This window comes from Elephas maximus, chromosome 22 (assembly GCF_024166365.1).
Source record: "Elephas maximus indicus isolate mEleMax1 chromosome 22, mEleMax1 primary haplotype, whole genome shotgun sequence".
Lineage (NCBI taxonomy): Eukaryota > Metazoa > Chordata > Mammalia > Proboscidea > Elephantidae > Elephas > Elephas maximus.
Window position 1 is genome coordinate 36,163,739 of NC_064840.1, and position 14,209 is coordinate 36,177,947.

Here is a 14,209-nt window from a genome sequence, read left to right on the forward strand (position 1 = left end):
TAACTCTCACCCTAACTCTACCACTAACACGAAACCTAATCAGAAACCTAACCTTAATCCTAAACCAAACCAGCCATGACCGGGACCACAATGCCTAACCGGAACCCTCACATAAACCCTAACCCTAAACTACACCTCTAACCCCTAACACCTTACCATAACCATAATCCTAAGCCTACCCAAACCTAACGCTAAACCTAACACTCACCCCAACCACGCCTAAAACAAACCATAACCGTAAGCCTAACCGTAAACTAAACTTAACCCTAACCTAAAATCTAACCCTAACCCTAGAAGTAAACAGAACCCGTAAACTTAACCCTAACCCTAAACATAACCTTAACACTAACCTGAAAACGAACCCAAAACTTAGCCATAACACAAACCCTCACCCTGTCTTAAAATTCGCCCTATCCCTAAACTAAAGCGAAATCTAACTTTAACCCTAAATCTCACCCTACATTAACCCAAGCACCTAACCGTACGTGAACACTAAATCCAACCCTAAAAATAACAAAACCCTAAACCTAAGCCTAAAGTTAACCCAATCAACAAACCCTAACCCTAACCCTCATCCTTAAACTAAACTTCACCCTAAACCTAAGCCTAACCTTAAACATAAACCTGAACCACACCCTGAACTATCCCCTAACTCTAGCCGTAAACCCAAATCTAAACCTAACCCGAACTCTAACCCTAACCCTAACCGTAACACCCTAAAACATCAGCTTCACTGTCAACCTAACACTAACCCTCACACGAACCCCTAACCCTAACCCTATCTATCATCCTAACCCTAACCCTGACCTAAACCTAACCCTTACCCTAACCCTAAACTTAACCCTAACCTTAACTCTCCCCTAACCCTAACAATAACTCTAAACCTGACCCTAACCCTAACCCTAGCACTAACTCTAACTCTAAACCTAAACCTAACCCTAACCTAGCCCTACCCCTTACCGTAAACCTAGCCTTAACCCTAACCTTACCCCACCCTAACCCTAAACCTAAATCTCACCTTAACACTAAACTTAACCCTAACCCTCACAATTAACTGAAACTTCACCCTAACCCTAAGCCTAACTCTAACTCTAACCCTAACCATAACAATTACCCTAAACCCTCACCTTAACTGTAAACCTAACCCTAACCCTCACCCTAACCCTTAACGTATCCCCAACCCTAAACCTAACGCTACCCCCAACCTTATCCCCAACCTTAACGCTGATACGAACAGTAACCCTAATCTAACCCTAACCCTAACATTTACCCTAAACTGAACAATACCCTAACCATAAACCAAACCCTAAGAGCCTAAACCTAACGTTTAACACTATCTATAATCCTACCCCTTATCCTAACTTTACACTAACCCTAAACCTAAACCGAACACGAAACGTAACCCCTAAACCTAACCCGAACCCTAAACCTAACCTTCACACTAACCTGAACACAAACTCAAACTCTAGCCGTAACCATAAAAATAACCCTCACCCTATCCTAAACTTCATCCAAACCTTAACTTGAACCTTAACTGTAAACCTAAACCTAACCCTAAACTTAAACCTAACTCTAACGCTAGTCCATCTGTAACCCTAAACCTAACCCTTACCATAACCCTGAACCTAACCCTAGACCTAATCCTAACCCTAACCCTAACTCTAACCTTGACCCTAAACAGAACACTAACACTAACCCTAAGCCCGGACATAAACCTAAATCTTACCCTACTCCTAACCCTAAGCCTAAACCTAACCCTAACTCGAACCCTAATGGTAACACCACCTAAACCCTCAACTAACTGTAAAACTAACCGCAACCTTCACCCTAAACCCTAACCGCATCCCCCAACCCTAAACCTAATGGTATCCGGAACCCTAACACTAACCTGAAACCCCTGAGCCCGAACGATCACCCTAACAATAGCCCAAACCCTAACCCCTAACACCAAAGTCTATCTGAAACCTTAACCCTAACTCTCACCCTAACTCTACCACTAACACGAAACCTAATCAGAAACCTAACCTTAATCCTAAACCAAACCAGCCATGACCGGGACCACAATGCCTAACCGGAACCCTCACATAAACCCTAACCCTAAACTACACCTCTAACCCCTAACACCTTACCATAACCATAATCCTAAGCCTACCCAAACCTAACGCTAAACCTAACACTCACCCCAACCACGCCTAAAACAAACCATAACCGTAAGCCTAACCGTAAACTAAACTTAACCCTAACCTAAAATCTAACCCTAACCCTAGAAGTAAACAGAACCCGTAAACCTAACCCTAACCCTAAACATAACCTTAACACTAACCTGAAAACGAACCCAAAACTTAGCCATAACACAAACCCTCACCCTGTCTTAAAATTCGCCCTATCCCTAAACTAAAGCGAAATCTAACTTTAACCCTAAATCTCACCCTACATTAACCCAAGCACCTAACCGTACGTGAACACTAAATCCAACCCTAAAAATAACAAAACCCTAAACCTAAGCCTAAAGTTAACCCAATCAACAAACCCTAACCCTAACCCTCATCCTTAAACTAAACTTCACCCTAAACCTAAGCCTAACCTTAAACATAAACCTGAACCACCCCCTGAACTATCCCCTAACTCTAGCCGTAAACCCAAATCTAAACCTAACCCGAACTCTAACCCTAACCCTAACCGTAACACCCTAAAACATCAGCTTCACTGTCAACCTAACACTAACCCTCACACGAACCCCTAACCCTAACCCTATCTATCATCCTAACCCTAACCCTGACCTAAACCTAACCCTTACCCTAACCCTAAACTTAACCCTAACCTTAACTCTCCCCTAACCCTAACAATAACTCTAAACCTGACCCTAACCCTAACCCTAGCACTAACTCTAACTCTAAACCTAAACCTAACCCTAACCTAGCCCTACCCCTTACCGTAAACCTAGCCTTAACCCTAACCTTACCCCACCCTAACCCTAAACCTAAATCTCACCTTAACACTAAACTTAACCCTAACCCTCACAATTAACTGAAACTTCACGCTAACCCTAAGCCTAACTCTAACTCTAACCCTAACCATAACAATTACCCTAAACCCTCACCTTAACTGTAAACCTAACCCTAACCCTCACCCTAACCCTTAACGTATCCCCAACCCTAAACCTAACGCTACCCCCAACCTTATCCCCAACCTTAACGCTGATACGAACAGTAACCCTAATCTAACCCTAACCCTAACATTTACCCTAAACTGAACAATACCCTAACCATAAACCAAACCCTAAGAGCCTAAACCTAACGTTTAACACTATCTATAATCCTACCCCTTATCCTAACTTTACACTAACCCTAAACCTAAACCGAACACGAAACGTAACCCCTAAACCTAACCCGAACCCTAAACCTAACCTTCACACTAACCTGAACACAAACTCAAACTCTAGCCGTAACCATAAAAATAACCCTCACCCTATCCTAAACTTCATCCAAACCTTAACTTGAACCTTAACTGTAAACCTAAACCTAACCCTAAACTTAAACCTAACTCTAACGCTAGTCCATCTGTAACCCTAAACCTAACCCTTACCATAACACTGAACCTAACCCTAGACCTAATCCTAACCCTAACCCTAACTCTAACCTTGACCCTAAACAGAACACTAACACTAACCCTAAGCCCGGACATAAACCTAAATCTTACCCTACTCCTAACCCTAAGCCTAAACCTAACCCTAACTCGAACCCTAATGGTAACACTTACCTAAACCCTCAACTAACTGTAAAACTAACCGCAACCTTCACCCTAAACCCTAACCGCATCCCCCAACCCTAAACCTAATGGTATCCGGAACCCTAACACTAACCTGAAACCCCTGAGCCCGAACGATCACCCTAACAATAGCCCAAACCCTAACCCCTAACACCAAAGTCTATCTGAAACCTTAACCCTAACTCTCACCCTAACTCTACCACTAACACGAAACCTAATCAGAAACCTAACCTTAATCCTAAACCAAACCAGCCATGACCGGGACCACAATGCCTAACCGGAACCCTCACATAAACCCTAACCCTAAACTACACCTCTAACCCCTAACACCTTACCATAACCATAATCCTAAGCCTACCCAAACCTAACGCTAAACCTAACACTCACCCCAACCACGCCTAAAACAAACCATAACCGTAAGCCTAACCGTAAACTAAACTTAACCCTAACCTAAAATCTAACCCTAACCCTAGAAGTAAACAGAACCCGTAAACCTAACCCTAACCCTAAACATAACCTTAACACTAACCTGAAAACGAACCCAAAACTTAGCCATAACACAAACCCTCACCCTGTCTTAAAATTCGCCCTATCCCTAAACTAAAGCGAAATCTAACTTTAACCCTAAATCTCACCCTACATTAACCCAAGCACCTAACCGTACGTGAACACTAAATCCAACCCTAAAAATAACAAAACCCTAAACCTAAGCCTAAAGTTAACCCAATCAACAAACCCTAACCCTAACCCTCATCCTTAAACTAAACTTCACCCTAAACCTAAGCCTAACCTTAAACATAAACCTGAACCACACCCTGAACTATCCCCTAACTCTAGCCGTAAACCCAAATCTAAACCTAACCCGAACTCTAACCCTAACCCTAACCGTAACACCCTAAAACATCAGCTTCACTGTCAACCTAACACTAACCCTCACACGAACCCCTAACCCTAACCCTATCTATCATCCTAACCCTAACCCTGACCTAAACCTAACCCTTACCCTAACCCTAAACTTAACCCTAACCTTAACTCTCCCCTAACCCTAACAATAACTCTAAACCTGACCCTAACCCTAACCCTAGCACTAACTCTAACTCTAAACCTAAACCTAACCCTAACCTAGCCCTACCCCTTACCGTAAACCTAGCCTTAACCCTAACCTTACCCCACCCTAACCCTAAACCTAAATCTCACCTTAACACTAAACTTAACCCTAACCCTCACAATTAACTGAAACTTCACGCTAACCCTAAGCCTAACTCTAACTCTAACCCTAACCATAACAATTACCCTAAACCCTCACCTTAACTGTAAACCTAACCCTAACCCTCACCCTAACCCTTAACGTATCCCCAACCCTAAACCTAACGCTACCCCCAACCTTATCCCCAACCTTAACGCTGATACGAACAGTAACCCTAATCTAACCCTAACCCTAACATTTACCCTAAACTGAACAATACCCTAACCATAAACCAAACCCTAAGAGCCTAAACCTAACGTTTAACACTATCTATAATCCTACCCCTTATCCTAACTTTACACTAACCCTAAACCTAAACCGAACACGAAACGTAACCCCTAAACCTAACCCGAACCCTAAACCTAACCTTCACACTAACCTGAACACAAACTCAAACTCTAGCCGTAACCATAAAAATAACCCTCACCCTATCCTAAACTTCATCCAAACCTTAACTTGAACCTTAACTGTAAACCTAAACCTAACCCTAAACTTAAACCTAACTCTAACTAACGCTAGTCCATCTGTAACCCTAAACCTAACCCTTACCATAACCCTGAACCTAACCCTAGACCTAATCCTAACCCTAACCCTAACTCTAACCTTGACCCTAAACAGAACACTAACACTAACCCTAAGCCCGGACATAAACCTAAATCTTACCCTACTCCTAACCCTAAGCCTAAACCTAACCCTAACTCGAACCCTAATGGTAACACTTACCTAAACCCTCAACTAACTGTAAAACTAACCGCAACCTTCACCCTAAACCCTAACCGCATCCCCCAACCCTAAACCTAATGGTATCCGGAACCCTAACACTAACCTGAAACCCCTGAGCCCGAACGATCACCCTAACAATAGCCCAAACCCTAACCCCTAACACCAAAGTCTATCTGAAACCTTAACCCTAACTCTCACCCTAACTCTACCACTAACACGAAACCTAATCAGAAACCTAACCTTAATCCTAAACCAAACCAGCCATGACCGGGACCACAATGCCTAACCGGAACCCTCACATAAACCCTAACCCTAAACTACACCTCTAACCCCTAACACCTTACCATAACCATAATCCTAAGCCTACCCAAACCTAACGCTAAACCTAACACTCACCCCAACCACGCCTAAAACAAACCATAACCGTAAGCCTAACCGTAAACTAAACTTAACCCTAACCTAAAATCTAACCCTAACCCTAGAAGTAAACAGAACCCGTAAACCTAACCCTAACCCTAAACATAACCTTAACACTAACCTGAAAACGAACCCAAAACTTAGCCATAACACAAACCCTCACCCTGTCTTAAAATTCGCCCTATCCCTAAACTAAAGCGAAATCTAACTTTAACCCTAAATCTCACCCTACATTAACCCAAGCACCTAACCGTACGTGAACACTAAATCCAACCCTAAAAATAACAAAACCCTAAACCTAAGCCTAAAGTTAACCCAATCAACAAACCCTAACCCTAACCCTCATCCTTAAACTAAACTTCACCCTAAACCTAAGCCTAACCTTAAACATAAACCTGAACCACACCCTGAACTATCCCCTAACTCTAGCCGTAAACCCAAATCTAAACCTAACCCGAACTCTAACCCTAACCCTAACCGTAACACCCTAAAACATCAGCTTCACTGTCAACCTAACACTAACCCTCACACGAACCCCTAACCCTAACCCTATCTATCATCCTAACCCTAACCCTGACCTAAACCTAACCCTTACCCTAACCCTAAACTTAACCCTAACCTTAACTCTCCCCTAACCCTAACAATAACTCTAAACCTGACCCTAACCCTAACCCTAGCACTAACTCTAACTCTAAACCTAAACCTAACCCTAACCTAGCCCTACCCCTTACCGTAAACCTAGCCTTAACCCTAACCTTACCCCACCCTAACCCTAAACCTAAATCTCACCTTAACACTAAACTTAACCCTAACCCTCACAATTAACTGAAACTTCACGCTAACCCTAAGCCTAACTCTAACTCTAACCCTAACCATAACAATTACCCTAAACCCTCACCTTAACTGTAAACCTAACCCTAACCCTCACCCTAACCCTTAACGTATCCCCAACCCTAAACCTAACGCTACCCCCAACCTTATCCCCAACCTTAACGCTGATACGAACAGTAACCCTAATCTAACCCTAACCCTAACATTTACCCTAAACTGAACAATACCCTAACCATAAACCAAACCCTAAGAGCCTAAACCTAATGTTTAACACTATCTATAATCCTACCCCTTATCCTAACTTTACACTAACCCTAAACCTAAACCGAACACGAAACGTAACCCCTAACCCTAACCCGAACCCTAAACCTAACCTTCACACTAACCTGAACACAAACTCAAACTCTAGCCGTAACCATAAAAATAACCCTCACCCTATCCTAAACTTCATCCAAACCTTAACTTGAACCTTAACTGTAAACCTAAACCTAACCCTAAACTTAAACCTAACTCTAACTAACGCTAGTCCATCTGTAACCCTAAACCTAACCCTTACCATAACCCTGAACCTAACCCTAGACCTAATCCTAACCCTAACCCTAACTCTAACCTTGACCCTAAACAGAACACTAACACTAACCCTAAGCCCGGACATAAACCTAAATCTTACCCTACTCCTAACCCTAAGCCTAAACCTAACCCTAACTCGAACCCTAATGGTAACACTTACCTAAACCCTCAACTAACTGTAAAACTAACCGCAACCTTCACCCTAAACCCTAACCGCATCCCCCAACCCTAAACCTAATGGTATCCGGAACCCTAACACTAACCTGAAACCCCTGAGCCCGAACGATCACCCTAACAATAGCCCAAACCCTAACCCCTAACACCAAAGTCTATCTGAAACCTTAACCCTAACTCTCACCCTAACTCTACCACTAACACGAAACCTAATCAGAAACCTAACCTTAATCCTAAACCAAACCAGCCATGACCGGGACCACAATGCCTAACCGGAACCCTCACATAAACCCTAACCCTAAACTACACCTCTAACCCCTAACACCTTACCATAACCATAATCCTAAGCCTACCCAAACCTAACGCTAAACCTAACACTCACCCCAACCACGCCTAAAACAAACCATAACCGTAAGCCTAACCGTAAACTAAACTTAACCCTAACCTAAAATCTAACCCTAACCCTAGAAGTAAACAGAACCCGTAAACCTAACCCTAACCCTAAACATAACCTTAACACTAACCTGAAAACGAACCCAAAACTTAGCCATAACACAAACCCTCACCCTGTCTTAAAATTCGCCCTATCCCTAAACTAAAGCGAAATCTAACTTTAACCCTAAATCTCACCCTACATTAACCCAAGCACCTAACCGTACGTGAACACTAAATCCAACCCTAAAAATAACAAAACCCTAAACCTAAGCCTAAAGTTAACCCAATCAACAAACCCTAACCCTAACCCTCATCCTTAAACTAAACTTCACCCTAAACCTAAGCCTAACCTTAAACATAAACCTGAACCACACCCTGAACTATCCCCTAACTCTAGCCGTAAACCCAAATCTAAACCTAACCCGAACTCTAACCCTAACCCTAACCGTAACACCCTAAAACATCAGCTTCACTGTCAACCTAACACTAACCCTCACACGAACCCCTAACCCTAACCCTATCTATCATCCTAACCCTAACCCTGACCTAAACCTAACCCTTACCCTAACCCTAAACTTAACCCTAACCTTAACTCTCCCCTAACCCTAACAATAACTCTAAACCTGACCCTAACCCTAACCCTAGCACTAACTCTAACTCTAAACCTAAACCTAACCCTAACCTAGCCCTACCCCTTACCGTAAACCTAGCCTTAACCCTAACCTTACCCCACCCTAACCCTAAACCTAAATCTCACCTTAACACTAAACTTAACCCTAACCCTCACAATTAACTGAAACTTCACCCTAACCCTAAGCCTAACTCTAACTCTAACCCTAACCATAACAATTACCCTAAACCCTCACCTTAACTGTAAACCTAACCCTAACCCTCACCCTAACCCTTAACGTATCCCCAACCCTAAACCTAACGCTACCCCCAACCTTATCCCCAACCTTAACGCTGATACGAACAGTAACCCTAATCTAACCCTAACCCTAACATTTACCCTAAACTGAACAATACCCTAACCATAAACCAAACCCTAAGAGCCTAAACCTAACGTTTAACACTATCTATAATCCTACCCCTTATCCTAACTTTACACTAACCCTAAACCTAAACCGAACACGAAACGTAACCCCTAAACCTAACCCGAACCCTAAACCTAACCTTCACACTAACCTGAACACAAACTCAAACTCTAGCCGTAACCATAAAAATAACCCTCACCCTATCCTAAACTTCATCCAAACCTTAACTTGAACCTTAACTGTAAACCTAAACCTAACCCTAAACTTAAACCTAACTCTAACTAACGCTAGTCCATCTGTAACCCTAAACCTAACCCTTACCATAACCCTGAACCTAACCCTAGACCTAATCCTAACCCTAACCCTAACTCTAACCTTGACCCTAAACAGAACACTAACACTAACCCTAAGCCCGGACATAAACCTAAATCTTACCCTACTCCTAACCCTAAGCCTAAACCTAACCCTAACTCGAACCCTAATGGTAACACTTACCTAAACCCTCAACTAACTGTAAAACTAACCGCAACCTTCACCCTAAACCCTAACCGCATCCCCCAACCCTAAACCTAATGGTATCCGGAACCCTAACACTAACCTGAAACCCCTGAGCCCGAACGATCACCCTAACAATAGCCCAAACCCTAACCCCTAACACCAAAGTCTATCTGAAACCTTAACCCTAACTCTCACCCTAACTCTACCACTAACACGAAACCTAATCAGAAACCTAACCTTAATCCTAAACCAAACCAGCCATGACCGGGACCACAATGCCTAACCGGAACCCTCACATAAACCCTAACCCTAAACTACACCTCTAACCCCTAACACCTTACCATAACCATAATCCTAAGCCTACCCAAACCTAACGCTAAACCTAACACTCACCCCAACCACGCCTAAAACAAACCATAACCGTAAGCCTAACCGTAAACTAAACTTAACCCTAACCTAAAATCTAACCCTAACCCTAGAAGTAAACAGAACCCGTAAACCTAACCCTAACCCTAAACATAACCTTAACACTAACCTGAAAACGAACCCAAAACTTAGCCATAACACAAACCCTCACCCTGTCTTAAAATTCGCCCTATCCCTAAACTAAAGCGAAATCTAACTTTAACCCTAAATCTCACCCTACATTAACCCAAGCACCTAACCGTACGTGAACACTAAATCCAACCCTAAAAATAACAAAACCCTAAACCTAAGCCTAAAGTTAACCCAATCAACAAACCCTAACCCTAACCCTCATCCTTAAACTAAACTTCACCCTAAACCTAAGCCTAACCTTAAACATAAACCTGAACCACCCCCTGAACTATCCCCTAACTCTAGCCGTAAACCCAAATCTAAACCTAACCCGAACTCTAACCCTAACCCTAACCGTAACACCCTAAAACATCAGCTTCACTGTCAACCTAACACTAACCCTCACACGAACCCCTAACCCTAACCCTATCTATCATCCTAACCCTAACCCTGACCTAAACCTAACCCTTACCCTAACCCTAAACTTAACCCTAACCTTAACTCTCCCCTAACCCTAACAATAACTCTAAACCTGACCCTAACCCTAACCCTAGCACTAACTCTAACTCTAAACCTAAACCTAACCCTAACCTAGCCCTACCCCTTACCGTAAACCTAGCCTTAACCCTAACCTTACCCCACCCTAACCCTAAACCTAAATCTCACCTTAACACTAAACTTAACCCTAACCCTCACAATTAACTGAAACTTCACCCTAACCCTAAGCCTAACTCTAACTCTAACCCTAACCATAACAATTACCCTAAACCCTCACCTTAACTGTAAACCTAACCCTAACCCTCACCCTAACCCTTAACGTATCCCCAACCCTAAACCTAATGCTACCCCCAACCTTATCCCCAACCTTAACGCTGATACGAACAGTAACCCTAATCTAACCCTAACCCTAACATTTACCCTAAACTGAACAATACCCTAACCATAAACCAAACCCTAAGAGCCTAAACCTAACGTTTAACACTATCTATAATCCTACCCCTTATCCTAAATTTACACTAACCCTAAACCTAAACCGAACACGAAACGTAACCCCTAAACCTAACCCGAACCCTAAACCTAACCTTCACACTAACCTGAACACAAACTCAAACTCTAGCCGTAACCATAAAAATAACCCTCACCCTATCCTAAACTTCATCCAAACCTTAACTTGAACCTTAACTGTAAACCTAAACCTAACCCTAAACTTAAACCTAACTCTAACGCTAGTCCATCTGTAACCCTAAACCTAACCCTTACCATAACCCTGAACCTAACCCTAGACCTAATCCTAACCCTAACCCTAACTCTAACCTTGACCCTAAACAGAACACTAACACTAACCCTAAGCCCGGACATAAACCTAAATCTTACCCTACTCCTAACCCTAAGCCTAAACCTAACCCTAACTCGAACCCTAATGGTAACACTTACCTAAACCCTCAACTAACTGTAAAACTAACCGCAACCTTCACCCTAAACCCTAACCGCATCCCCCAACCCTAAACCTAATGGTATCCGGAACCCTAACACTAACCTGAAACCCCTGAGCCCGAACGATCACCCTAACAATAGCCCAAACCCTAACCCCTAACACCAAAGTCTATCTGAAACCTTAACCCTAACTCTCACCCTAACTCTACCACTAACACGAAACCTAATCAGAAACCTAACCTTAATCCTAAACCAAACCAGCCATGACCGGGACCACAATGCCTAACCGGAACCCTCACATAAACCCTAACCCTAAACTACACCTCTAACCCCTAACACCTTACCATAACCATAATCCTAAGCCTACCCAAACCTAACGCTAAACCTAACACTCACCCCAACCACGCCTAAAACAAACCATAACCGTAAGCCTAACCGTAAACTAAACTTAACCCTAACCTAAAATCTAACCCTAACCCTAGAAGTAAACAGAACCCGTAAACCTAACCCTAACCCTAAACATAACCTTAACACTAACCTGAAAACGAACCCAAAACTTAGCCATAACACAAACCCTCACCCTGTCTTAAAATTCGCCCTATCCCTAAACTAAAGCGAAATCTAACTTTAACCCTAAATCTCACCCTACATTAACCCAAGCACCTAACCGTACGTGAACACTAAATCCAACCCTAAAAATAACAAAACCCTAAACCTAAGCCTAAAGTTAACCCAATCAACAAACCCTAACCCTAACCCTCATCCTTAAACTAAACTTCACCCTAAACCTAAGCCTAACCTTAAACATAAACCTGAACCACACCCTGAACTATCCCCTAACTCTAGCCGTAAACCCAAATCTAAACCTAACCCGAACTCTAACCCTAACCCTAACCGTAACACCCTAAAACATCAGCTTCACTGTCAACCTAACACTAACCCTCACACGAACCCCTAACCCTAACCCTATCTATCATCCTAACCCTAACCCTGACCTAAACCTAACCCTTACCCTAACCCTAAACTTAACCCTAACCTTAACTCTCCCCTAACCCTAACAATAACTCTAAACCTGACCCTAACCCTAACCCTAGCACTAACTCTAACTCTAAACCTAAACCTAACCCTAACCTAGCCCTACCCCTTACCGTAAACCTAGCCTTAACCCTAACCTTACCCCACCCTAACCCTAAACCTAAATCTCACCTTAACACTAAACTTAACCCTAACCCTCACAATTAACTGAAACTTCACGCTAACCCTAAGCCTAACTCTAACTCTAACCCTAACCATAACAATTACCCTAAACCCTCACCTTAACTGTAAACCTAACCCTAACCCTCACCCTAACCCTTAACGTATCCCCAACCCTAAACCTAACGCTACCCCCAACCTTATCCCCAACCTTAACGCTGATACGAACAGTAACCCTAATCTAACCCTAACCCTAACATTTACCCTAAACTGAACAATACCCTAACCATAAACCAAACCCTAAGAGCCTAAACCTAACGTTTAACACTATCTATAATCCTACCCCTTATCCTAACTTTACACTAACCCTAAACCTAAACCGAACACGAAACGTAACCCCTAAACCTAACCCGAACCCTAAACCTAACCTTCACACTAACCTGAACACAAACTCAAACTCTAGCCGTAACCATAAAAATAACCCTCACCCTATCCTAAACTTCATCCAAACCTTAACTTGAACCTTAACTGTAAACCTAAACCTAACCCTAAACTTAAACCTAACTCTAACTAACGCTAGTCCATCTGTAACCCTAAACCTAACCCTTACCATAACCCTGAACCTAACCCTAGACCTAATCCTAACCCTAACCCTAACTCTAACCTTGACCCTAAACAGAACACTAACACTAACCCTAAGCCCGGACATAAACCTAAATCTTACCCTACTCCTAACCCTAAGCCTAAACCTAACCCTAACTCGAACCCTAATGGTAACACTTACCTAAACCCTCAACTAACTGTAAAACTAACCGCAACCTTCACCCTAAACCCTAACCGCATCCCCCAACCCTAAACCTAATGGTATCCGGAACCCTAACACTAACCTGAAACCCCTGAGCCCGAACGATCACCCTAACAATAGCCCAAACCCTAACCCCTAACACCAAAGTCTATCTGAAACCTTAACCCTAACTCTCACCCTAACTCTACCACTAACACGAAACCTAATCAGAAACCTAACCTTAATCCTAAACCAAACCAGCCATGACCGGGACCACAATGCCTAACCGGAACCCTCACATAAACCCTAACCCTAAACTACACCTCTAACCCCTAACACCTTACCATAACCATAATCCTAAGCCTACCCAAACCTAACGCTAAACCTAACACTCACCCCAACCACGCCTAAAACAAACCATAACCGTAAGCCTAACCGTAAACTAAACTTAACCCTAACCTAAAATCTAACCCTAACCCTAGAAGTAAACAGAACCCGTAAACCTAACCCTAACCCTAAACATAACCTTAACACTAACCTGAAAACGAACCCAAAACTTAGCCA